Below are 25,308 nucleotides of genomic sequence, written 5' to 3'. Positions count from 1 at the left end.
TCATTCCTCCAGCTTCAAAACAGGTTTATCTTCACTTGCATGGTCTACAAGTTGTGGCTCGAGATCTTGCTTGAGTGCCACGTCACAGCAACCTATAACCCAGACTTTCTTGAGGCACTTTAGATGCGCTAGCCCAGAAATCTGCGACCCACTGGAGCAGTGAACTTTCAGCAGGTAAAGAGATTTCATTACCCCTTCTCCAATAGTTAGTTGTAGCCTGGAGCTGCAATCTATCTCCAATATCCGAAGGGACAAAAAGTTGACGTTACAATCTCGCCTCCTCAAAGAAAAACTGTGCTCAACATCTTGAATTGGCTTGACATGGAGACGTAAGATTCTGGGATATCTTGTATCTGCCAGGAAATCCATCATCTCCGGCGTTAGTATTGTCATCTCAAGATCCAATTTAATGAGATTGCTGAAGTGCTTGATCCAGGCTGGCAACTTGTCTACATGCCCGTACAGCTTAAGTCTCCTTAGGTTACCCTTGAGAGGCTCTGGCATGCCATCCAAACAAGAGAAGAAATCTTGGCTATTCTCATCTAGACGCACCGACAAAGACTGCAAATGGCCGTGAGCCAAGGTGGCAGAACAGAAATCCCGGATGTTGTCGCGGTTGATGCCAGACACCCCGAGCTTGCGCACTTGGGTAAGATTCTTGAGCTCCCTGAGGATGGCATTGCCTCCCTTGCCGCCAACATTGACAACACCTAGCGTGTCCAAACCCGTCAGTTTCGTGGTGGTGCTATCGTGGTGGTGCCGACACGAATATACTGTAGCTTTTGCAGGTTGATGATGGTCCGTGGCAACATAGTCACAGAGCTATGTCTCACATCCAGAGTCTCCAGCTGCTTCAGATTGCCCAATGAAGTGGGCAAACGGGATACACTCGTGCATCCTCGTAGAGAGAGAAACTTGAGGCGAGACAGTAGCTTCCCAATCTGCTCGAGGTCGTCGTCTGTTACACCTGAGGTGTCTTCCAGATCCAGCACCCGAAGCACCTTCATCTTTTCAGAGACCAGGAATGACTTCCAGTCGCCAAACACTGTCAAAGATCGTAGTCGGGAGAAGTCGATGCTCTCACACACATACCTGTCCCTGTCCCAGCTGCTCCTGATGACAAGGTGCCTACCTATGTACTGCGAGTTTTGGCTGCAACGCTCCTCCAGTGCAAAAACCATGTTATCTTCCATTGGCTGTGAGACAATGTACTCACGGAAAAAACCATTGACATTGCACAAAGCCACGCTTATGTCTTCCAACTTGATTGTCTGAGGTAGCTGCTGGATCATACTCAGGTCAACCAGCTTTTCAAAGGACTTCTCCCCATTCTGCTCTGCGGTAGCATTAACAGTGTCTCTCGAGTAGCCCTCTGCAATCCACCGCCTCAACAAACGTCTTCGCCGAATGTTGTAGTTTGGAGGGAAAATGGGCAGGTAGAAGACACACGGCTTGAGGGAATCTGGACAAGAAGGGAAGTAGGATTGCATCCAGAAAAATAGGCCCTGTAGGCCATAAGAACTGCCCTCCAATTCGTGCATAAAGTCATTATTCAGTAACTCCCATGACATTACAGCATCTATACTTCTGGTGGCCATGTAATGACATACCGCGATTATTACTTTCGGCAGTCCGCCACACTTGGTTAATGCAAGTTCTACTTGTTGCATTACTCTAGGATGCACCTTAGAAGTCTGCAATTAAAAAACAAGAAATTATTAGTACTATCTAGCTAGCCTTGACACACCAATTTTGATCAGAATTAGTACTGCCAAATAGAAAACGGAACTACTTCACGGACTACATTTGCTTGTACGATCCTGCTACGATGCCTAATCCAAGAACTTTTTGTACATTGGCGTTTTCAATGGATGGTGTGATATGGAGTGTTGTGCTGAAATTGTCTGTATAGCGGTCCTCAATAGAAAAAGCTGACCAAGTGCAGATGAAAGATGCTAGCAAGTCAAGGTACGGTGGTACATGGCAATTTGATACTACAATGAATGGAGTATTTACCAGTAGGCAGTCGTATAATTTTGCATTCGGATTATTTGACTAACTAGAACCATAGACGTCGAGCAAATAAGCACGAACAACAAAGTTACTAAAAAATAACCATGGGAATACATAAAAAGACTTGTTTGTGGTATTCAACTCATTTCTATGAACCTCGGCGAAATTGTCGGTAATGAATATTCTCTACCATATCACACTAGTAGACAAAGGGTCAAACGTGAAGCACATTAGTGCCGGTTTGAATTAGAGCCGGCACTAATGTGTACATTAGTGCCGGTTTCAACGGCTAGCCGGGCCGCTCTCATCAGTACCGGTTCGTGGCGAACCTTTAGCACTGGTTCGTGCCACGAACCGGTACTAATGAGAGTGGTGGCAGGATGTTGTCAGTCTGAGGCCCCTCCAGCACTTTTAGTATCGGTTCTTGGCACGAATCGGTACTAAAGGTCGTCCTACATAAACCTTTCGTCCACCCGAGCTCGCTTTGTTCTTCCCCTTTCCCCTCTCCTCTCTGTTCTTCCCTTCTTCCTCTCGAGCTCATCACACATTTTGCCCAAAATTTGTCAAGATTTGAAGGCCCACATCCATTCAAATGATCACAAAGGTTAGCAACTTTGTCCTTTCATCTCTCATTGCTAGATTAGCTCTTGCAATGCTTTATATAGTGATTAATTTGTGAGTTTAGTAATTTGGAAGGAAATATATATATGTGCTAGTATTTGATTTATATGCAATTTGAGGTAAAAAAAATAACACTTAGTTTGCATATGTAGGTGTTGTTTACTTAGTGCCTTCTAAATCTCCGTCGTAACCACCGTCGATCGCCCGCACCGTCCCGTCGCCGGCACCACCTTGTGGTGAGCCTCTTGTTCATGAAATTTTATATAAAAATTGATGTTTGTGTGATTTGGATATATAGTTACTCATATAATTATCTTACCCGTACGTTGTTTGTTATACATATAGTGCCATGGTTTTGATATCCGTCCCCGTCGGCCCTCGTCCTTGTTATGATTCGGATGTGGTATATATATTCTCTTTTAAAACTAGTTGCATTTCGTGTTTATGACAAATTATGCCCATCAAGTTGACATAGATATTTTTTCTAGGAGGTATGTGAACCGAAAATTCCAACCGACCCTATTGTCGAGAGGTTAAATTTAGTTGAAAGAGAAAACAAGTACTTGAAAGAAAAATTAAAAAGAATTGAGGGGGAGAAGATGGAATTGGAGTTGCATGTAGCCGATGTCTTCGATGATCACAAGATCAAGATGGAGAAAATGCGCTTGAAGATTAGGAAGATTAGAAAATATGCCATCGATAGTGAGGCTTGGTATCATTATGCTGTTGGATCAATTGTTACCTTAGTTGCGATCTTGATCGCATTTGTTGTTGCATTTAAATGCTTTAGCTAGAGAGTTATTTGTTTGTTGCATTTAAGTGTTGTATGAACTTTATGTATGAACTTGTATTAATTTGGTCTATTCGGTGTTGTGTAATGAAGATGAGCCGGCAATGGATGTACGATGACTGATGCTCTCCCCAATTTGCTGAGGGAGTGCATACTTTTCTGCTTGCGGCTGAGGCAAACAAGCGGGCGGATGGTTTTATGCCTTGTCCATGTGCTGGCTGTCGTGGTTCTAACTCTGACAGTGACGTAGGGGGGTGTGTATGGAGAGGCTAGATCTTAGCTATGGAGGAGTTGTAAGCACACGAGGATTACGAGTTCAGGCCCTTCTCGGAGGAAGTAACAGCCCTATGTCTCGGTGCCCGGAGGCGGTCGATTGAATTATGCGTGTGTGAATAACAGGGGTGCGGACCCTTCATACTGAGGAGGGGGGTGGCTTATATAGAGTTCGCCGGCCCCCTCCTGCCCTCAGTAATGCAGGGTTTAAGGTACATTTAAGGTTGGGAGTTACTGGTAACACCCCTAATAAAGTGCTATAATGACCATAAAGACTACTTAATAGCCAACCGTTTGCCTGCGGAGTGACTTTAGGTCTCCTGGCAGTCGAGTGGTTGGCTTCATGGTCGAGTGATAGCTTCTTGGTCGAGTGTCTTGAACCCGTCGACTGGGATACCTTCAAGTCGATTGAAAGGTGACTTCTTCTAGGGATGTCCTTGGGTAGGGCTCTTTGGACAGGTCCGTGCCCCTACCCTAGGTACATAGCTCCATCATTAGCCCCCGAATGGATCGAGGTTAGAGTGGGGAAAGAGTTGGAGACCTTTCCGACTGGTTCTTTTGGCTGCATGAGTGCCTCGTTTTGGGTCAATCGTCACGGATGACGTCATCAACCTCTTTCAGTCACCTTGATCCATTCCAGGCCTTCCGTCGAGTGAATTACCTTGCTTGTGAAGCTCCGAATGATGGTGTGACAGGGGTCTTCTGTCTGACGAATCGTTCTAGAACCCGCGGATGTCGCGGGGTTCGGATTTTGGGAAGCGCGCGGGACGGGAGCAGCCGCAGTAATCGGAAGCGATAAAGCGGAAGCTCCTCGATTTCTGCGCCACCTTTTTCGCCACGTACTGCGCGCGCGTCTGCTGCGGGATTTGACTGGATAGCCTGGTCCTACCAGTCAGCCACTCGGAAGCGGCCTCTTATAAGCCGCCGGCTCGGGGTTTCCAAACAGTGTGCCCTCTTCTTCCTCTCTCCCTCCGCAAGTTCCTCCGCCACCTCCGCTCTCACCCTAGCGCCGCAGGCCCGTTCGAGATTTGCCGGCGACGATGGCGAAGGACAAGACGTCCGCTCTGGAGCGCGCGAAGAAGGCGGCGGCGCAGGGGAAAGGGAAGAGGTCAGCTCGGGGCGGATCTTCCTCAAGGTCTGCTCTGCCCAGAGGCTGGATCCAGGGCGACTGGATGCCGTCAGTGATCCGGCAAGAAGATCTTGACGACATGGTCGAGGGGGGAGTCATTTCCCACGAAGCTGCGCGTCTCCCGGGGAGAGAGATCGAACCCCAACCTCGTGACGGTGAGTGTGTGCTCCTAGCCACCCATATCGACCGCGGGTTTTCTCTGCCTCCTCATCCTTTTTTCCGGAGCTTTCTGAACTTCTTCGGAGCGCAGCTCCACCACTTCACTCCCAACTCCATCGTATACCTTGCTGCTTTCATTTCCATGTGTGAGGGTTTCTTGGGTTGCCGCCCCCATTGGGGACTCTTCAAGCACATCTTTACCTGCCGTTCTCAATCGGCCAAGAAGGCCAAGTCGAGTGACGAAAGGACGCAGGTGATCCAGCTGTGCGGGGGCCTGGCGATCCAGACGAGGGGAAAGAGTTGTTTTCCATCTATCACTTTCCCGGAGTCGGTCCGTGGTTGGCAGGCGACCTGGTTTTACGGTCAAGATCAGGCGACCCCAGGACAGTCGACTGGTCTTCCCCCTTTCTCTCTCGACCGAGCTGAAAAACCTGCTTCTCTGAAAGTGACGCCGGAAGAAAAGGCCCAAGTCAAAGTGCTGGCTGGTCGAGTGGTTGAGCTTGTCCGCGAGGGCGTGACTAGTATGGACTTGTTGGAGGTCTTCCTTCGGAGGCGCATCCAACCGCTCCAGGCTCGTGACCACCCGATGTGGCTGTACTCGGGTCTCGATGACACCACTCGGGTCCACCCAGAGGAGGTCACTGATGAGATGCTGGAGGGGTGGCTGTCAAGCATCACAGGAAACAAAGAAAACCCCCGAGGTGCCAGGAAGGTAATTCCACTCGACAACTCGTATGACATGGACCAGGTCTGTCTTTATGCTCCCGACTGAGATCTTGTTTTCTTCGTTGGTCTTCTTTGAGTTGGTCGATTAACTTTTGTCTTGTCTGTTGTTTTCCAGGCGACTACTGAGATGTACTCGACGCCCAACGGGGCACAAGAGCCAACTGAGGAAGGGGAGCCGAGCGGAGGTGAGAGCGGAGACGATCAAGGCGAGTGGGAGTCCAACGGTGAAGGAGAGGGAGGCGACGATGTCGACTCCAGCGAAGAGGAGGAGGAGGAGGTTGAACCCCCCACCCGGAGAGGCGATCCAAGCTCACACACGATCCAGCGCGGGAACGTGGTAAGGCGACTGCTCCTGTTGGGCAGTCGTCGAAACGCCCTAGGACCTCTTTCCTACGCCGACTGGAAAGGCTCCCAAGCACCCACGCGCGACGCCGTCCAAGCCGCCCAAGGCTCTGCCCAAGATGAAGATGGCTGTCCCCACCATTTCTGGGTAATAATAAAACTTGTTTTCCTTTGTCGACCGTGGACAGATCCTTGGTCGATTCATTGAGCCAACTGACTGACTTTCGAGATTTGAAGTGCTGCTACTTCTGAGATCTCCGCCAAGGACGACGACCAAGAGATGGAGGACGCTGTTACCTCCAACCCTGGTACGATTACTGATGTTCTGCTTTGAGTCGACTGGACATTTATTGCAACTCTGGTCGATTGAATTTTTTCTTGTAGCTCCTCCTCATGTTATCAACCTCCTGGATGACGATGACAACGAACCGCTGAGGGTGAGAAGGAACAGGAGGGCGTCGGCTGACAAGACCCCCCAATCTGCTCCGGCGTCTGAGGCCGTAGCTCGGGATGGTGGTGACACCACTCGGGCTTCTGTGACTTTCGCTGTTCCTCTGACGAGCGTGCAGCCCTCAACGTCGACTGCGGATCCGCCTTCGCTCTTCGCCACGTACCCCGTCCCTGAGGACCAAGCGGCTGCCGCAAAAGAGGCCATACGCCAGGCGGGGATCATGATGGAACAAGTGAAAGTGGCTCGGGAGGCCAACCAAGCAGCTTATGACGCGAGTTCGGCTCTTTAGAGTAACGTCCAGGTCAGTCGACTCAACACTTGGTCTGTTACGATATGCTGTTTGAAGAATCTCTTTTCCGAAGATCTTTGTATCTGTACACCCACTGGGTGTGTCTGCCAATTCTTGGACGAGTGGGGGCACGCTAAGTGCACCCATTGGGTGTAGTCCCCGAGACTATGGTGGACTGTTGGCAGTCAACTATAGTCTTTATATTGTGTTGCTGTAGCTGTATTTCTTCACTCGGTCCGGTCAGGCCATGTCGAATGGAACTGTATCCGGTCGACTGTGGGCAGTCGACTTTTTTTTACAATGGGGGCACGCTGAGTGCACCCACTGGGTGTAGTCCCCGAGACTACTGTCGAATGTTTTTGATTCGGCTGTGGTCTTAGAAACGTCATCATTGTCTCTTAGTTACTCGGAAGCAACTTATCTTGGACGTTTGTCGACTGATTTTTTTATAGAAATCCTGCGAACTTATAGCTCGCTATACTGAGTTGGAGAATCAGCAGATCCAGCTCAACCTTAACTTGAAGCTTGCTCAAGAGAACTTGAAGAAGGCGCAAGAAGAAGCAAAAGGTATGGCTGGTGAGGTTCTCCATTCTTGGCGAGTGACTTTTCTTTTTTGTCCATTCTTGATGTTGATTTCACTCGACGTGCCGCAGATAAACTGGAAGAAGCTCTGAAGAAGAAGGATCAAGATCTTGCAGAAGCACAGAAGGAGGTCTTGGAGAAAACGAGGCTTGCTGAAGAGAAAATGGCTTCGGTCGGAACTCTTGAGCAGGAGAACTCCAGACTGAAAGCTGCTCTCGAGGTAGCCAATCAAGAGGTCACTACTAGAAAAAGGGCTATAGATGAGATTGACACTAATGGGGCACCACCTTCTAATACACCATTAGAGTTGAAACTACTAATGGCGCACCTGGCCCAGGGTGCGCCATTAGTATCAATTTTTTTTTGAACTAGTGCGCCTGTCCAAACATACTAATGGCGCATCCAGACATAGTGCGCCATTACTAGTTGTAACTAGTAATGGCGCACCTGTCGGAAAGTGCGCCACTAATGTTGTTTTTTATTATATTTTTTATTCCCTTTTTTGCAAAACTACTAATGGCGCGTTGTTCCACCGTGCGCCATTACTAGTTTAAACTAGTAATGGCGCACTGTGGGACAGTGCGCCATTAGTATGTTTTTTTTGCAAAACTACTAATGGGGCACCACCAGAAGGTGCACCATTAGTAACCTGGATTACCAATGGCGCATTTAGAGTTGGTGCGCCATTAGTAAGTGGGCAGCAACAAGATATTTTGGACAGCCTCTCCTACCCACACTCACTTTCTCCCCACTTCATTCTCTCCACCTCCTCCTTGTCTCGGGTGCCTCCTCTTTTTCACCTCATTTCCACCATAGATTCATTCAATTTAAGTGGTTAAATTACCTTGTTTTGATAGGTAAGTAAGGGGGGAAGCTATATTTATGTTGTTCTCCCTACAACAATGTGCACATGCACTTTTTATGGCCTAGCTAGATCTATGTATGTTCGTGGTGTTGCATATGTTTGTGGTGTTGCATATGTGTTTGTGTTTGGAGGTGTACCGGTATTTGAAATGCGATAGTTGCCAATATTTTGCCGGAATGTTGATTCATTCCCGTTTCGGCGAGAATTTTGGCATTAAGCATTCTTTTTGGTGCTATTTTTAGGGAAAGTCATGCCAAATTTTTTTCTTGGTTCTAAAATATCGTTTTGCTCTACCCCGCAGGCGACCATGGTTCGCACGATGACCGAAGGCATCGTGAATAGGTTTTTGAGGTCCGTGAAGGCCGAGATGCTTCAAAAGAACGAGACGGAGATAAGATGTCCGTGTCGAAGATGCAAAATGAAGAGCCTTATTGCGGACCCGGAATCCGGGCAGGTGCGGGACCACCTGCTCTTGCGTGGTTTCATGGATGGCTATCGGTGGCAAGGTGATGAAGATGACTACGAAGTCGTCCACGGGGGCCGGGCAAGAAATGAGGAAGGGCGGCAAGACAACCACCGCGGCTCGGGCGGGCGAGAAGACGAAGAATCCCCAGGAGATGATCACGACGGTGATGCTGTACACAGTCATCATGTAGAAGATGCAGGACATGATGATGAGGAAGATGCCGGAGCAGACGACGGGCATGATCATGAAGATGATGATGCCGGCGGAGCAGACGACGCTGGACCATCGATGGGCTGGATGCAGGACCCTCATATTCAAGAGCTGCTTCTCAAGCAGACGGATAACGCAAGAGCTGCCGCCCGAGAGAAAGCCAAGATGGATCAACTTGAGTTAGACGCGGTTACTCCATTGTATGAAGGATGCAGGCCCGAGGATACCCGCCTGAAAGTAACGCTCATGGCTCTCGAGATGAAGGTAAAACACAAAATGACCGACGCATGCTTCGACGAGAACATGTCATTCTGGCACGAACGTCTTCCTAAGGGGAACAAGTGCCCGACCAGTTTGGAGGAGGCGAAGAAAATCGTGTGTCCTCTGGATTTACCGCACGTGAAATACCATGTGTGCATGAACAATTGCATAATTTATCGGGACGAGCACGCGGAGTCTACCATATGTCCGGTGTGCGGCGTCACTCGATACAAGAAGAGGAAGAAAGCTCCTCGAAAAGTGGTGTGGTACTTTCCGATCACTCCTCGTATGCAGCGGTATTTCGCGGACCCTAAGGTAGCAAAGCTCCCGCGTTGGCATGCGGATAGGGAGGAGAAGAAGCGAGAAGATGACGCAAATGATCCGGAGATAGATAAAAAAGACAAGATGCTGAGTCACCCTAAGGATGCGAGCTAGTGGCAAGCGTTGAACTTCAAAGACCTAGAATTTGGGAACGATCCAAGGAACATCGTGCTGGGCACGAGCACCGATGGAGTCAATCCGTTTGGCAGCCAGAGAAGCACACATAGCACCTAGCCTGTGTTTGTGTGGATGTACAACCTCCCCCCTGGTTGTGCATGAAGAGGAAGTACATTCACATGAGTATGCTAATTGAAGGACCGAAACAACCAGGGAACGACATCAATCTGTATCTGGGGCTGCTGAAAGAGGAGCTTGACACGTTGTGGAAAACGCCAGCCAATACGTGGGACGCCGCAGAGAAAGAATATTTCCGTATGAGAGCCGCGCTGCTCACGATGGTGCACGACTATCTCGGTTACGGATATGTCGTGGGGCAGGTGGTCCACGGATTTTCTGGATGCGTTAGGTGCATGGATGACACAACGTATCGCCAGCTAGATAGAGATCCCGGGTCTTCGAAAACCGTGTTCATGGGACATCGAAGGTGGCTTCGCGACGATGACCCGTTGAGAAAACGCAAGGATCTGTTCGATGGTGAAACTGAACCCCGAGGACGCCCGCGTACGAGGAGCGGCGAGGAAATAGGCGAGGAAAGATTTCCCACTGCCGGGAAAGAAGCAAAAGGCGCCAGAGCCGGGAAAGAAGCGAAAGGCGCCAGAGCCGCTGCTGAAGGTATGGAAAACGAGGTCTGTTTTCTGGGACTTGCCGTACTGGAAGATCCACCATGTGCCTCACAGCCTTGATGTCATGCATATCACGAAGAACGTGTGCGTGAGTCTGCTTGGTACCCTGCTCAACATGCCAGAGAGGACCAAAGATGGGCCGAAAGCAAGGGCAGACTTGAAATCAATGGGCATCAGGCAGGAGCTTCATGCTCTATATGATGATGATGATGATGATGATGATGATGATGAGGCGAAGTAGGACACGGAAAGTCGTCGCAAAGGCAAAAAGGCCAAGAAGACCGAAAATGACTACCCTCCCACGTGCTTCACTCTAAGTCAGGAGGAGATCGAGCAGTTTTTCACCTGCCTCGTAGGAGTAAAACTTCCTTACGGTTACGCGGGGGAAGATAAGCAGATACCTAGACCCAGCGAAGCAGAAGTTCAGCGGGATGAAGTCTCACGACTGTCACGTGCTGATGACGCAGATACTTCCAGTTGCAATCCGTGGGATCATGGACGCGCACGTCCGTGAAACCCTATTTGGCCTATGCAACTTTTTCGACGTCATCTCTCGGAAGTCTGTTGGCGTGAGGCAACTCAGAAGGCTACAGGAAGAGATCATGGTGATACTATGCGAGCTTGAGATGTACTTCCCGCCCTTATTCTTCGACGTTATGGTGCATCTGCTGGTCCATATCGTGGACGATATCATCCAACTTGGGCCAACGTTCCTGCACAGCATGATGCCGTTCGAAAGGATGAATGGTGTCATCAAAGGATACGTTCGCAACATGTCACGTCCAGAGGGAAGCATAGCCAAGGGCTTTCTGACCGAAGAGTGCATCTCCTACTGCACGAATTATCTAGGCATCGAGAACCCCGTTGGTCTGCCCGTCAACAGGCACCTCGGCAGGCTCGCTGGATGGGGTCATCGTGAGGGTCGCTGCGAAATGCATGTCGACTTCGAGGGTCGACTCGCCGACTTTGAAAGAGCAAACCTAGTCGCGCTACAACACATAGACGTGGTCGATCCTTGGGTGGTAGAGCACAAAACCTTTATTAAGAAGACGTACAATGACCGAGGCCAATAGAGGACGGACGGAGATATACTCAAAGAGCACAACTCATGTTTCACGCGTTGGTTCAAGCAGAAGCTTCTGTCGTACCCTTTACATGAGGATTCTTCCGCGGAAGAACAACTCATATTCGCCTTGTCACAGGGCGCCGAGCACAACCTGATGACCTATAAGGCATACGATATCAACGGCTACACATTCTACACCGAGGCCAAGGACATGAAGAGCGATGGTTATCAGAACTCCGGGGTAACGATGGAATCCTACACCAGTTACGACAAGGACAGATACTACAGAAGGATCGAGGAGATCTGGGAGCTGAGCTACGCTGGAGAGAAGGTCCCGATGTTCCGTGTCAGATGGGTGAAGAGCGTCCTAAAAGAAGACCGGTATTTCACCACCATGGTTATACCCGAAGCCAAATCCAAGACCGCGGGCGCAAACGTCACCGCGAAAAATGAGCCATGGGTACTGGCTTCCCAAGTGGACCAAAGCTTGTTCATTACCGACCCGTCAAAGCCCAGTCGTGTTGTCGTGAGGAGAGGCAAAAGGAAGATCATCGGATTGGATGGAGTAGCCAATGAGCAAGACTTCGACAAGTACGGCAACCCGAGGATCGAACATGACGACGATGATGAAGTAGCAGCATACACCACAAGAAGAAGCAGGACCACCCTACCTAAAGGACGTCCGTTCCACAGAAGAACTCCATTTGCGAAAAAGAAGGGCAAGAAGATTGTGAACAGATAGCTAGCTAAGATCGATTGTATTTAAATCGTAGCCTTCATTTCTCGATTGTATTTCATGGGCACTTTTTGAACTATCATGAATATTTTGAAATTTCATGGACACTCGATCTCGATCCCCCTCCATCTGGACCGCTATCCCACCTCGCCAGATCCGGTCCCCCTCACCGCCGAGCACCCCCCGGTCCACCGGCCGCCGCCGCCGACCCCCCGCACCCTCGATTCCCCTACTCAACCGCCGCCGCCGACCCCCCGCACCCCTCCCCTACTCAACCGCCGCCGCCGACCCCCCGCACCCCGCGCACCCTCCCCCGCTCCACCGGCATTACTGTTTGATGATATTTTTTAAAAAATTATTACTGTCTTATAAAAAAAATATTACTGTTGCAGTAGCCATCTTATAAAAAAAATTATTACTGTCTTATAAAAAATTATTACTGTCTTATAAAACAAGTTTGAACATATTTAAACACAAATACTAATGGCGCACCGGGGTGAGGTGCGCCATTAGTATGGATGTACTTATGGCGCACCAGGGTGAGGTGCGCCATTAGTATGGATGTACTAATGGCGCACCAGGGTGAGGTGCGCCATTAGTATGGATGTACTTATGGCGCACCGAGGGGTGGTGCGCCATTAGTACCGTGCCGCCCCCATCCATATTTCCACCCCGGCCCAAACCTATCCCCTCTCTCTCCCTCGCCCTTGATCCCCTTCCCCTCTCCTCTCCCGACGCCGCTGCCCCGCCGCCTTGACGCTGCCCCACCGCCTCGACGCCGCCCCGACGCCGCCTCGACCCCGCCGCGACGTCTCCAACCACCGCCGCCTGAGGCCCCGACGTCGGCGCCGTTCTCCCCGTCGCCCCACCTCGTTGGACGCCATCGCCCTGCCGTCCTCGTCGCCGGCGGCCCGGACGCCGCCCCGTCCACACCACCGTCGCCGGAGCACCACCACCACTCGGACCTCGTCGCCTCCTCCCCTGCGTCGTCGTCGTCCCCGACATCCTCCCCGCGCCCCACTGCCCTATCCCTACGGCCACCGTGAGCTCCCCCTCCTCCTCTCCCCCTCTCCCCCTCGCGCGCACGCGCTTACGTCATTTAGCACATTAGGGTAATGCACCCCCATCCTCCCTCCCTCCTCCGGATATGTTCTTCTTACTTATCTGAATCTATTCAAGTCCGAAACTGTTAGTGTGAGGTGTCTGCAACTGTTGCAATCTTATTGATAAGTAAAAGATGATCGAAACCCCAAATCACATGATTCACAATTAGATGATCTGAATCTATTAAGCAGTTTTAGACAATGGTATGATTTCTGAGTTGGACCGACCAGGAGAGATTGTTCATGATTAGTATATCCCCAAGTTCAACTGTTGCTAACTTCCTAGCTATAGTTCTTGATACATACTTAGAATTGGTCCACTGATTATCTAGGTTTGATGCACCGTATTTGTCCCAAGGTTGTCGATGGTTTTCACCAATTGATTGTGTGTTTGCATTGCCTGCTCATGCACTTTACTTTAAATCTGAGCATCCAAGTACTTATATTTACTACAATAGATCTAAATCCAGTAATGTCATGTGTGATCAAGGCTGCATAATTATGTAGGGCTTAAGAGTTTCACTTTGATGATGATGCCCTTTGCTGCTCAAGAGTTTCACTTTAGGAAAATGCTAGTAACTTGTGCTTTCATATCCTAGTTATGTAGTTTTTAGGCAAATGCTAGTAACTTGTGCTTTCATATCTCTGTATTGGTTCGTGTTGCTGTTGTAGTTCTTCAATTTGTTCAGTTACCTCCTGGTAGGTTAGATGCAGGTGATTAGTTTCCCTAGTTTAGGGTTTTCTCAGTGTATCAGATTTAATGAGTCAGCTCTGCTTTATTCCTGTGTCTATATGGTTTTCTAGTGCCTTTCACTGGATGTTTTTAAGTGTAATCCCCATGTGTTTTTAGCCCTGTATTGGTTCAGTAGGTGTTTCCTTTATTTTGTCAGTGTTAGATCATCTCACTGAATTTGTGTGTACAAGCCCTGCAGTGCAGATGTATTTTAGTGTAAGATCAGCAACTTTTGATGAATTCTCAGTGTAATATACCCCAGAATTATAGTGCAATTTATCCCATATTTTGAGTGTATCTGTCAGTGTAATATACCCTAGAATTACAGTGTAATTTAGCCCATATTTTCAGTGTAATCTCCATGATTATTTTTTTTGTATTTACAGTGTATTAGAGTGTAATTTACGCTATAATTATAGTGTAATTTGTCCCGATAATTATAGTGTAACCCTCATGCTACTTATATATAAGTAGAGTGTAAGTTTTCCCATAATTTTCAGTGTAGCCCTGATGCTTCTTATATGTAATTACAGTATAAAACTTCCCCTAATAACAGTGTAAATTTTCCTATAATTATAGTGTAACCCTCATGCTTTCCATAATTTTTGTTTTTTTATTTGAGGCTCATTCTTGTTATATATTCTTTGTATCGTTGCAGTGCAGTTCTTGTTATATATTTCTGGTTGTTTGACTGTTCAGCTATGCAGAGTGAAATACAAGTTCAGCATGTCGATAATGATTTTGGCAGCAGTGTGAGGCAGCAGTGTGCGGCACAATTCCTTCATTGGATAATAATTTTGCAGGTACCCCGAGAGGCCCTTGAGTTTGCCGGAATGTCGATTAACTTCCATTCCGGCAAATTCGGGTACTCCATATGTCCTATTTTCAGCAAAGATCATGCTGAAATTTTCCGTGAATTTTAGCATGACTTTGCTAAAAATAGGACATATGGGGTACTTGTGACTAATGCATGGGCCGGGGTATCTTATTAGTTAATTAAGTAGGATCAAGTGCCCCGGCGTACTTGTGACTAATGCATGGCTTTTAGATTGCCTCGATGTCGATAAAAACCGAAATGATGAAAGCTTAGGCTTTTAGGGTGCCTCGGCGTCGAAAAACCCTCAATGATAAAAGCTTAGCTTTTAGGATGCCTCGGTGTCGACAAACCCTAAATGATGAGACCATGATCTTATTCCTTGACAATAACCAACTTTTTGACCAAACTTTGTTCCTATTTAGAGAGAAACATGGCCAACAACGATGAGGCCGGGGGTTCGGGCGTCAAGGCATTCTGGGAGCTGTCCCAGGAGATGGAGGAACAACCTCACTTGTATGAGGACGCCGCCTTCCCCACCGATCCTGAGACCAGTGATGGTACTGCCGAGGATGACCCCACTGATGCCACCACTGATGGTGCCGCCGAGGATGCCACCACTAATGATGGCGGCGCACGCACAGATGGCAGCCAACCGAAGAGGCAACGGAAGGACCGGCACCCGACCGTGCTCCGCACCCTCAAGGAGGAAGTTACTGAAGTGGACTCCGACGGGAATCCAACGGCACCCGAACGAATAGTCAAGGGGTACTCGCTTCAGCTCGGGTGCATTCTCCGGAGCACCGTCTCGATCAACACCGAGAACCTGAGGCATCCTGACCGAGGGAATTTGCGCAACCTCCTCTTCACGAAGCTGCACGAACGATACAAGTTCCCGCTGAATTTGAAAACACAAGCCTCAAAGGGAATAAAGTGAACAATGCTACCCTCACGAAGATGAGCAAGGCCCTGTCTACTTGGAAAAGCAATGTGAAGAGAATGATCGAGAAAGGTGAGAGTTATGAGAAGATCAAGGAGAAAAATCCTTCGATCACCGAAGATGACTACAACGACTTCAAGATCAATTGCTCGAGCACCGCAAACTCCGAATCAAGTAAGTGGGGGAAAGAAATGCGGGAGCTGAACTTAGGGGAACACACCCTCGGTCCCGGCGGTTACAGAGTGGCGGAGCCTATATGGGACAAGGAGGAGGCGGACCGTGCCGAGCAAGGCCTACCGCCCCTCTTCGATAAATACGGTGACAAGCAGACCAGAAACTTTGTCAGGGCCCGGTACAAGAAGGACCCGAAAACAAAGGAGCTTACCACGGATCCGAAGACCAGGGCGCTTGAGCTTGTTCTGGTAAGGAATACACCCCCGCGTAATTAGCTCCATATGGTTGCATTCTAATTAATGAAGCCAAATTTCTAAATGGTTCACATTCCTTCCGCAGGCGACTAAAAGCAGTAGCGCGGGGTCGACTAAGAGCAACCCTTGGGACACCACTCTAAATAGTGCGTTGAATGTAATGAAGAACAAGGATAAGCTCAGTAAGCCGATGTCAGCTGGTCGTGTGGCCGGCAAAGGCTTGTCGACAAAATGGTCGTCATACTATAACACTGGTGGGCGAAAGGAGAAAAAGACCAGCTCGGAAAGCCAGGAGCGCGAGGTTCAAGAACTTAGGGCACAGGTGGCGCGGATTCTGGAGATTGTCCAAGAGCAAGTGCAACAACAACTCGGAGCGACGATCACCGCCATTGTGCCTACCTTGATCCAGGGGATTAGTGCGTGGATTGCGGGCGGCCAACAGGGGCCGCCCCCGATTCCTAGCTTCACGGCCAGCAACTCGCAGAACGCGATGGCGGGGCCATTGGTGTCTCCGATGGAGGATGCATTAGTGTCTCCGACGCCGGCACAGGAGCTTAATGCACCCGAGTGTACGCCGGCCGGCACCTCTGCAGCAAGCGGCCCCTCCGTCAACTGCATGCCCGCTGTTGGCGGTGCCTCGACATTAGCCGAGCTCGACGCCATCATCACGGTAACTAATTAAGCCTCTCTCGGCCGAGGACTTCATCTCCTTGCCTTTGACTGGCCATCCCTGACGCCCTACATGTTTTCGCAGGGCGCCGCTGACGTTCCGTGCACTCTCCTGCACTTCGTGAACAACGAGTTGGTCCATGTCGCCAAGGAAAAAATCGTTCAACCGGGCAACCCCTTGTTCCACGGTACCCAGATGCCACCCAACTTGTTTAGGGTTCAACTAGTTCGGGTGCTGCCAGGCTGCGACGAGTTGTTACCTCCGATTCGACCCATCGGGGCCGACGATGATGACGTGATGACCCTCAGCGCCTGCCTGAGCTGGCCCCTGCTTTGGCCGAAGAGCCAGATTCGTTTGGGGGCGGGGGACACCACCCCAAAGACAACACCGCCAGTCGTGCCGGCGCCAAGTCGGCCCCATGGCAAGACCGCCGCAACGGTGCCAGACATCCCTATGCCACTGGATCCAAACATGCATATGGCACAGGATCAGAACGACGACGACAACGATACATTTGCCAACGTCGATCAGGACTTTGCCGATCATGGGTACGGTGGCGACTTCATGGGGCCTCCTTCTCAAGAACCCAACCCAACAAAAGACGTGCGCGATCTAGCTGGTACCACGGAGAAGCCAAGTTGCAACAGGCGTCGTCTGCCGTTCAGCTCTCAGGAGACGCCTCCAGCTGCCGACTTCACCGAGCCTCAGATAGCCGAGGTGTGAAATATTATCAGCCCCAACACACTCAAGAAGGCGGTCTGTGAGTAGAACTCGGTCCCATTACAGGAGAAGAAGAAGGCACGCAAAAGAAAGACTAACAAGGGTGCGGGCCAGCCGGCACCGAGTACGATCCGTGCTCAGGACGGGCCACCTTCACCTGAGGATATCTCGAGGAGGGTGCATGTGGCGGGTAGGCCGATGCTACCGAGAAATATGCTCGATGCTGCAACCGGTGCTATGCGGAGTCTGCATGACGGTGTTCTTTCTTTGGAGAAGCGGCGTCTCGGAGAGAAGGATGTGGCATACCCGGTTTTCGCGGCCAAGGTGCCAGAGGGCAAGGGCTTTGTGGATAACTCCATCGGGGGTACGATCGTCCTGCGGTTTGATGACATCCACGCAATGTTGAACCTTCATCCGCTGCACTACACCTTCGTTCGGCTATTTTCGCTGAGTATGGAGATGCGGATCATTCATGACAAGACCCCGGACATCGTGATAGTCGACCCCTTCTACATGCGTGCCAAGATCTTGGGCAGCGCTGGGGACAGACAAGTCGCGACTTCTTACCTCGAAGGCGTCATTTTGGCAAACCAAGATAAGGATAACTTCCTCGTGCCTTACTTTCCCGAGTAAGTCCTCCCTCAACCGCCCCGTAACATATGAATTCTTAGATTTCGATCGTTTTTCTTTTAACATTCCGTGTTTTCTGCAGTGACACACATTGCACGCTCATCCTCCTAAGCCCCAAGTATTCCATGGCCACGTATTTCGATCCGGACCGTCAGTCGAACGTAGACTACACAAATGTCAAGAAGGTTCTTGATGATGTTCTCCCCGGCTACGTCAAATCTGGAGGCACCTTCACCAGGCCTATTCGTAAGTACGGCAAGCACGTGTTCTCCCACAATACGACGTTCTGCTGCGTCAAGCAGCCGCCTGGCGGTCAGAAGGGTGCCTACTACGCCATCCATCACATGCGGGCGATCGTACGGGACCATCATCAACTTCTGCTACCGAGTAAACTCAAAGATTGGGCCGCGAGCGTGTCGGCAATCCAGGACGCGGACATCAGACAAGAATTCTTTCGCATCCAGTCGGAGTTTGCGGAAATCATCCATCAAGATGTCCTTCGTACCTCGGGGCAGTTCTACCTCAGAAATCAACCGTCCAACAGTGACATCGACACAATGCTACAAATGCAGGCTGACAACGACCGTTATTTCATGACTCTCACGATAGACGGCGGCTTCATCCACGCTCCGATCCCATGAGTCGAGTCGAAAGCAGTGATGCTGTGTCTAGTTCTGAAACATCGATTGGCTCATGTTGTAATTAAACATTAATGAACTTGTAGTATGTCTCTTTGGTTTCGAGAGTCGTTCAACTTAGATGTAATCGATGCTATTAATGTCTTGCTTTTCTCTTCCGATCGTTCTGTTGCATACTTATATATTGCTTATGTATTGTCTGTGAATTGGTACTACGTTTCGTTTGGCTACTGCATAGCGATGCCGTCGTATGTCGTGTACAAGGGTAAGGTTCCCGGAGTCTACGATGACTGGGAGGAGTGTCGGAGACAGGTTCACCGATTCAGCGGTAACAGTTACAAAGGGTACACCACTAGGGCCGAGGACGAATCTAGATACGCCCGCTATCTAGCGGGAGAGGGGCGGGAGCAATAGAGGAACCGGATGAAGACGAGTTTCATCGTGATGATGCTCATCGTGATGACCGTAGCTCTCTTCTATGTGATGGTAGTTTAGATGATCGATATCGACTTGTAATGTGAAGACAAACTCGCTACTCGCGGTCTCGAGACTTGTAATATAATGTTCTATCTTTGTTCGGTCTTTTCAATTCGGAGACCAATATGATGAATTGTATTCAGAGACTAATCTTCTATTGTATTCGATGAATCTGTTGTTGATGTGTGCTCTCTATATTTTGTCCAATTATACATTTTGTAACCTGTGCAAAAAACCGAAAATAAAAAAATAAAAAAAAACCTAATATTCATACTAATGGCGCATCACATCACAGTGCGCCATTAGTATGCCAAAGGATACTAATGGCGCATCATTAAACAGTGCGCCATTAGTATGCCGAAGTTACTAATGGCGCATCTTGTTGTTGTGCGCCATTAGTATGCCAAAGCACATGGGTATACATGGCCCCCTGGGAGGCATACTAATGGCACACTGTTGTATATACTAATGGCGCATCTGAGGTGCGCCATTAGTATACCAGATACTAATGGCGCACCAGTGGTGCGCCATTAGGAAAATATACTAATGGCGTGGCACTAATGGCGCACCACTAATGTGCCATTAGTGCCCAAATTAGGTGCACCATTAGTAGGCCTTTTCCTAGTAGTGGGTCAGCCGACTGAAGAACGATAACGTGGCTCTGCACGACAGGGCGGGTGAGCTGGCGGGGAAGAGGAACGATCTGGAGGCTTATCTGGGTGGACTCGCCAAGAAGCTGTTCGTCATGCTCGAAGGTAATCACTCTGCCCCGACTGTCTTGCAATTATCAAGCCTGTGTAGGGCCACTGTCTTACTCTTGAATCGTGTTTGCAGAATTCTGTCAGAACTTTGAAGAGGAGACCAGTCGAGTGGAGCCAGGTTTGGACCCTGCTAACTCTCTTGTGAAGGACGAGGCTGCAATGAACGAGCTCCGTCTGGAGTCTCGTATTGCCAGCGTGGTTGACTATCTGGCTCGGCTGAAAGTTGCGATGTCGCGGATCGACACATCACTCTGGCCTGGGACAACGCTTCAGAACGACCTCGAGTCTCTGATGGCTCGACTGAATGAAGTCCCGGGTCGAGTGGCGGAATGGAAGAAATCTTCCGCTAGATGTGGTGCTGATGTCGCTCTGTCTCTGGTCCGCGTCCATTGCAAGGAGGCGCGAGAAGAAAAGCTGGCCGCCATCCAAGTTGCCAATACCAGGAAGCACAACTTTCAAGACTTCATGGAGACTTTCATCGCTGCTGCCACTCGTATTGCAGACGGGATCGACTTGGACGAGTTCGTCGCCCCTTCCAGTCCTCCTCCTCAGGAATGAAAAACTTTTATGCTTCACTTTAAATTTGCCTCGGAATGCCGAGTGGATTTGTAACCGTTATACTCTGCCGAGCCGAGGGCTCGAGTACTTTGATCTGAGGTCTGGGACCTTTTAGGCTTTATCTGAACTTGATTTCTCGTTGAATATCTTCATGGTTTGATCCGTCGAGTGGAACTTGATCTTCACTCGGAATAACCTTGTATTTGCGGCGCAACCCCGAAGGAGAAGGTAGCAGTCGACTTGCGCCTCGTCGTCCTTGCGGATTGGGTTGTGTCCTGTACTTAGGCGAGCACTGGGCTGCAGCTAAGCCCCCGAGTGGGAGGTTTGCTCTCCACTCGGTAGGACTTTTAAACACTTAGGTGAGCACTGGGCTGCAGCTAAGCCCCCGAGTGGGAGGTTTGCTTTCCACTCGGTAGGATTTTTAAACACTTAGGTGAGCACTGGGCTGCAGCTAAGCCCCCGAGTGGGAGGTTTGCTCTCCACTCGGTAGGATTTTTAAACACTTAGGCGAGCACTGGGCTGCAGCTAAGCCCCCGAGTGAGAGGTTTGCTCTCCACTCGGTAGGATTTTTAAACACTTAGGCGAGCACTGGGCTGCAGCTAAGCCCCCGAGTGGGAGGTTTGCTCTCCACTCGGTAGGATTTTTAAACACTTAGGCGAGCACTGGGCTGCAGCTAAGCCCCCGAGTGGGAGGTTTGCTTTCCACTCGGTAGGATTTTTTCAAACTTAGGCGAGTGTCTGACTGCAGCTAAGTCTCTAAGTGGGAGAACTTAGGCGAGTACTGGACTGCAGCTAAGCACCCGAGTGGGGGGATTGCTCTCCACTCGGTAGGATTTTTTCAAACTTAGGCGAGTGCCTGACTGCAGCTAAGTCTCTAAGTGGGAGAACTTAGGCGAGTACGGGACTGCAGCTAAGCCCTTGAGTGGGGGGATTGCTCTCCACTCGGTAGGATTTTTTCAAACTTAGGCGAGTGCCTGACTGCAGCTAAGTCTCTAAGTGGGAGAAGTTAGGCGAGTACTGGACTGCAGCTAAGCCCCCGAGTGGGAGTCTGGCTCTCCACTCGGTAGGATTTTTTTCAAACTTAGGCGAGTGTCTGACGGCAGCTAAGTCTCTAAGTGGGAGAACTTAGGCGAGTACTGGACTGCAGCTAAGCCCCCGAGTGGGAGTCTGGCTCTCCACTCGGTAGGATTTTTTGAACACTTAGGCGAGCACTGGGCTGCAGCTAAGCCCCCGAGTGGGAGTCTGGCTCACCACTCGGTAGGATTTTTCAGACTTCAGCGAAACGGATTCGCAGCTAAGTCACCCACTGGGGGATTTCGTATGCGAACAAAAGTGACAGCAATTATTGGAACACTCTTGTCTTTGATAAAAATGAACTGCAGAAGTTTTTTTTATTACATCTCGTCCGAGGGAGAATTCAAGTGTAAAAGGGGCGGAGCAGTTCCGCATTCCAAGCTCGTGGCTCGTCGATCTGGCGATCAACATTGTAGAGGTGATACGCTCCATTGTGGAGGACTCTGGTATCGATGAAGGGGCCTTCCCAAGTACGAGCAAGCTTCTGTGGTTTCTGTTGATCCACTCGGAGGACCAAATCTCCTTCTTGGAAGGCTCGACTCTTCACATTCCTGGCGTGGAATCGACGCAAGTCTTGCTGATAAATGGTCGATCTGATCATGGCCATCTCTCTCTCTTCTTCTAGGAGGTCGACTGCGTCTTGTCGGGCTTGTTCTGCTTCATCTTCGGTATAAAGTTCGACTCGGGGTGCGTTGTGAAGAAGATCACTTGGCAGAACTGCTTCGGCTCCATAAACCAGAAAGAATGGAGTTCTTCCAGTCGACCGGTTCGGGGTGGTCCTCAATCCCCATAGAACTGACGGAAGCTCGTCGACCCAAGCACCTGCCGCGTGCTTGAGATCACGCATCAGTCGAGGCTTTAGTCCTTTGAGAATCAGACCATTTGCTCTCTCAGCTTGTCCATTCGACTAGGGATGGGTGACCGATGCGTAGTCGACTCGTGTGCCTTGAGAGGCGCAAAAAGCTCTGAACTTGTCCGAATCAAAGTTTGACCCATTGTCAGTGATGATGCTATGCGGGACTCCATATCTGAATGTTAACCCCCTGACAAAACTGATAGCAGTGCAAGCATCAAGATTCTTGATGGGCTTAGCTTCAATCCATTTGGTAAACTTGTCGACTGCCACAAGCACATGAGTGAAACCGCTCCTGCCTGTTTTCAGTGGACCAACCATGTCCAGTCCCCAGACAGCAAAGGGCCAGACGAGTGGAATGGTCTTCAGGGCTGATGCAGGCTTGTGTGACATGTTGGAGTAGAACTGGCACCCTCCACACTTGTCGACTATCTCTTTTGCCATCTCATTTGCTCTTGTCCAGTAAAATACCGCTCGGTATGCTTTAGCCACAATGGTCCGAGAGGACGCATGGTGACCACAGGTCCCCGAGTGGATATCATCAAGGATTATCTGACCCTATTCTGGTGTTATGCACTTCTGACTGATTCCAGTCGCGCTTTCCCTATACAACTGTCCCTTTATGACTGTGAAGGCCTTGGATCGGCGGACGATCTGTCGAGCCTCTTCCTCGTCCTCCGGGAGTTCTTTCCTTAGGATATACGCGATGTACGGTATCGTCCAGTCGGGAGTGATTGCCAAGACTTCCATGATTAGGTCGACCACAGCAGGAACTTCGACTTCAGTCGGATCTGTGGCACTTTTTGGCTGCGGGGCTTCTTCTGTAAAAGGATCTTCTTGGACTAACGGCGAGTGAATGTGCTCCAGGAACACGTTGTTGGGAATGGCTTCTCTCTTGGAGCCTATCTTTGCCAAATCGTCAGCCGCCTGATTTTTCAGTCGGGGGATGTGATGAAGCTCTAACCCCTCGAATTTATTTTCTAACTTTCTCACTGCATTGCAATAACCAGTCATTGCCAGACTTCTGACGTCCCACTCCTTCATCACTTGATTAACCACCAAATCTGAGTCGCCATAGACCATGAGGCGACGGACGCCGAGTGAAATGGCCATGCGCAACCCATACAAAAGTGCTTCATATTCTGCTTCATTATTGGAGGAATCAAAGTGAATCTGGAGAACGTATCTGAGCTTATCTCCTCGGGGGGAGACTAATACTACCCCAGCACCGGAACCATTCAGCATCTTAGATCCATTGAAGAACATGGTCCAGTGCTCCGAGTGAACTTGAGTCGGAAGTTGCTGTTCAATCCACTCGGCGACGAAATCTGCGATTGCTTGGGACTTGATAGCCTTCTTTGCTTCAAAATTGATATCTAAGGGAAGGAGTTCAATCGCCCACTTAGCCACTCGACCAGTTGCATCTCTATTGTGCAGAATCTCTGACAGTGGGGCGTCGCTGACGACTGTAATGGAGTGGTCAGAGAAGTAATGTGCAACCTTCTTCGTGGTCATGTAAATCCCATATACAAGCTTCTGGTAATGAGGATATCTTTGTTTTGAAGGGGTCAAAACTTCAGACACATAATAGACTGGGCGCTGAACTCTGAAGGCCTTTCCTTCTTCTTCCCACTCGACCATAAGTACCGTACTGACAACTTGTCCTGTGGCTGCAATGTAAAGCAGCAGAGGCTCTTTAATGATTGGGGCAGCAAACACCGGCCGGGTGGAGAGCAGAGCTTTGAGCTCTGCAAATGCCGCATCAGCTTCTGGAGTCCACTAGAACTTGTCAGACTTCTTCATCAGTCGGTAAAGAGGCAACGCCTTTTCACCGAGACGAGAAATGAATCGACTTAGAGCGGCCAAGCAGCCTGTAAGCTTTTGGACATCGTGCACGCGCACAGGACGCTTCATCCGGAGTATGGTGCCAATTTTTTCAGGATTGGCATCGATCCCCCGTTCGGAAACGAGAAAACCGAGTAACTTTCCACCTGGAACTCCGAATGTGCACTTTGATGGATTGAGCTTGATATCATACCTCCTGAGGTTGGCAAAGGTTTCAGCAAGGTCAGTCCACAGGTCAGAACCTTGTCAGAACCTTTCCGTGACTTGACCACAATATCATCCATGTATGCCTCCACATTCCGACTGATTTGAGTGAGTAAACACTTCTGAATCATCCTCATGAACGTGCCTCCGGCATTCTTGAGGCCGAACGGCATGGTGGCATAACAGAAGCATCCGAATGGAGTGATGAAAGCCGTTTTGATCTCATTAGGTCCATACAGACGGATCTGATGGTACCCGGAATAGGCATCTAGAAAAGACAATCTCTCGCACCCCGCGGTCGAGTCGACTATTTGGTCGATGCGAGGGAGAGGAAAATGATCTTTCGGGTAGGCCCCATTGATATGTTTGAAATCAATGCACATGCGAAGTGACTTGTCCTTCTTGGGGACCATGACGACATTGGCGAGCCACTCGGAGTGGTAAATCTCTCGGATGAATTCCGCTGCTAAGAGCCGAGCCACCTCCTCGCCAATGGCTTGTTTCTTCTGGACGGCGGACCGTCGAAGATGTTCCTTCACAGGCTTGAATTTTGGGTTGACTCGTAGACGGTGCTCACCCAGCTCTCTGGGAACTCCAGGCATGTCAGAGGGTTTCCATGCGAAGATGCGGTCAGCGAGAGTTCATTATTGGGGACAGACAGACAGGCAAAACAGCAGTAGCCACAGATACAATTCTCAAGAAAAAAGGGCAAGGTGTAATATGTGTTTATGTAGCTATCGGTCAAAGAGCATCCTCCG

The 25,308-nt window shown here is 49.7% G+C and overlaps 1 pseudogene; it reads right to left on the bottom strand.

The window, feature by feature from the left end:
- The window catches only part of LOC125541519 (disease resistance protein Pik-2-like), an 80,254-nt pseudogene continuing 54,946 nt past the window's right edge, over positions 1-25,308 (bottom strand).

This window comes from Triticum urartu, chromosome 6A (assembly GCF_056163025.1).
Source record: "Triticum urartu cultivar PI428250 chromosome 6A, HENAU_Tu73, whole genome shotgun sequence".
Classification (NCBI taxonomy): Eukaryota; Viridiplantae; Streptophyta; class Magnoliopsida; order Poales; family Poaceae; genus Triticum; species Triticum urartu.
Note: the sequence above shows the minus strand (reverse complement) of the source record. Positions and strands in the feature narration are given on the sequence as shown.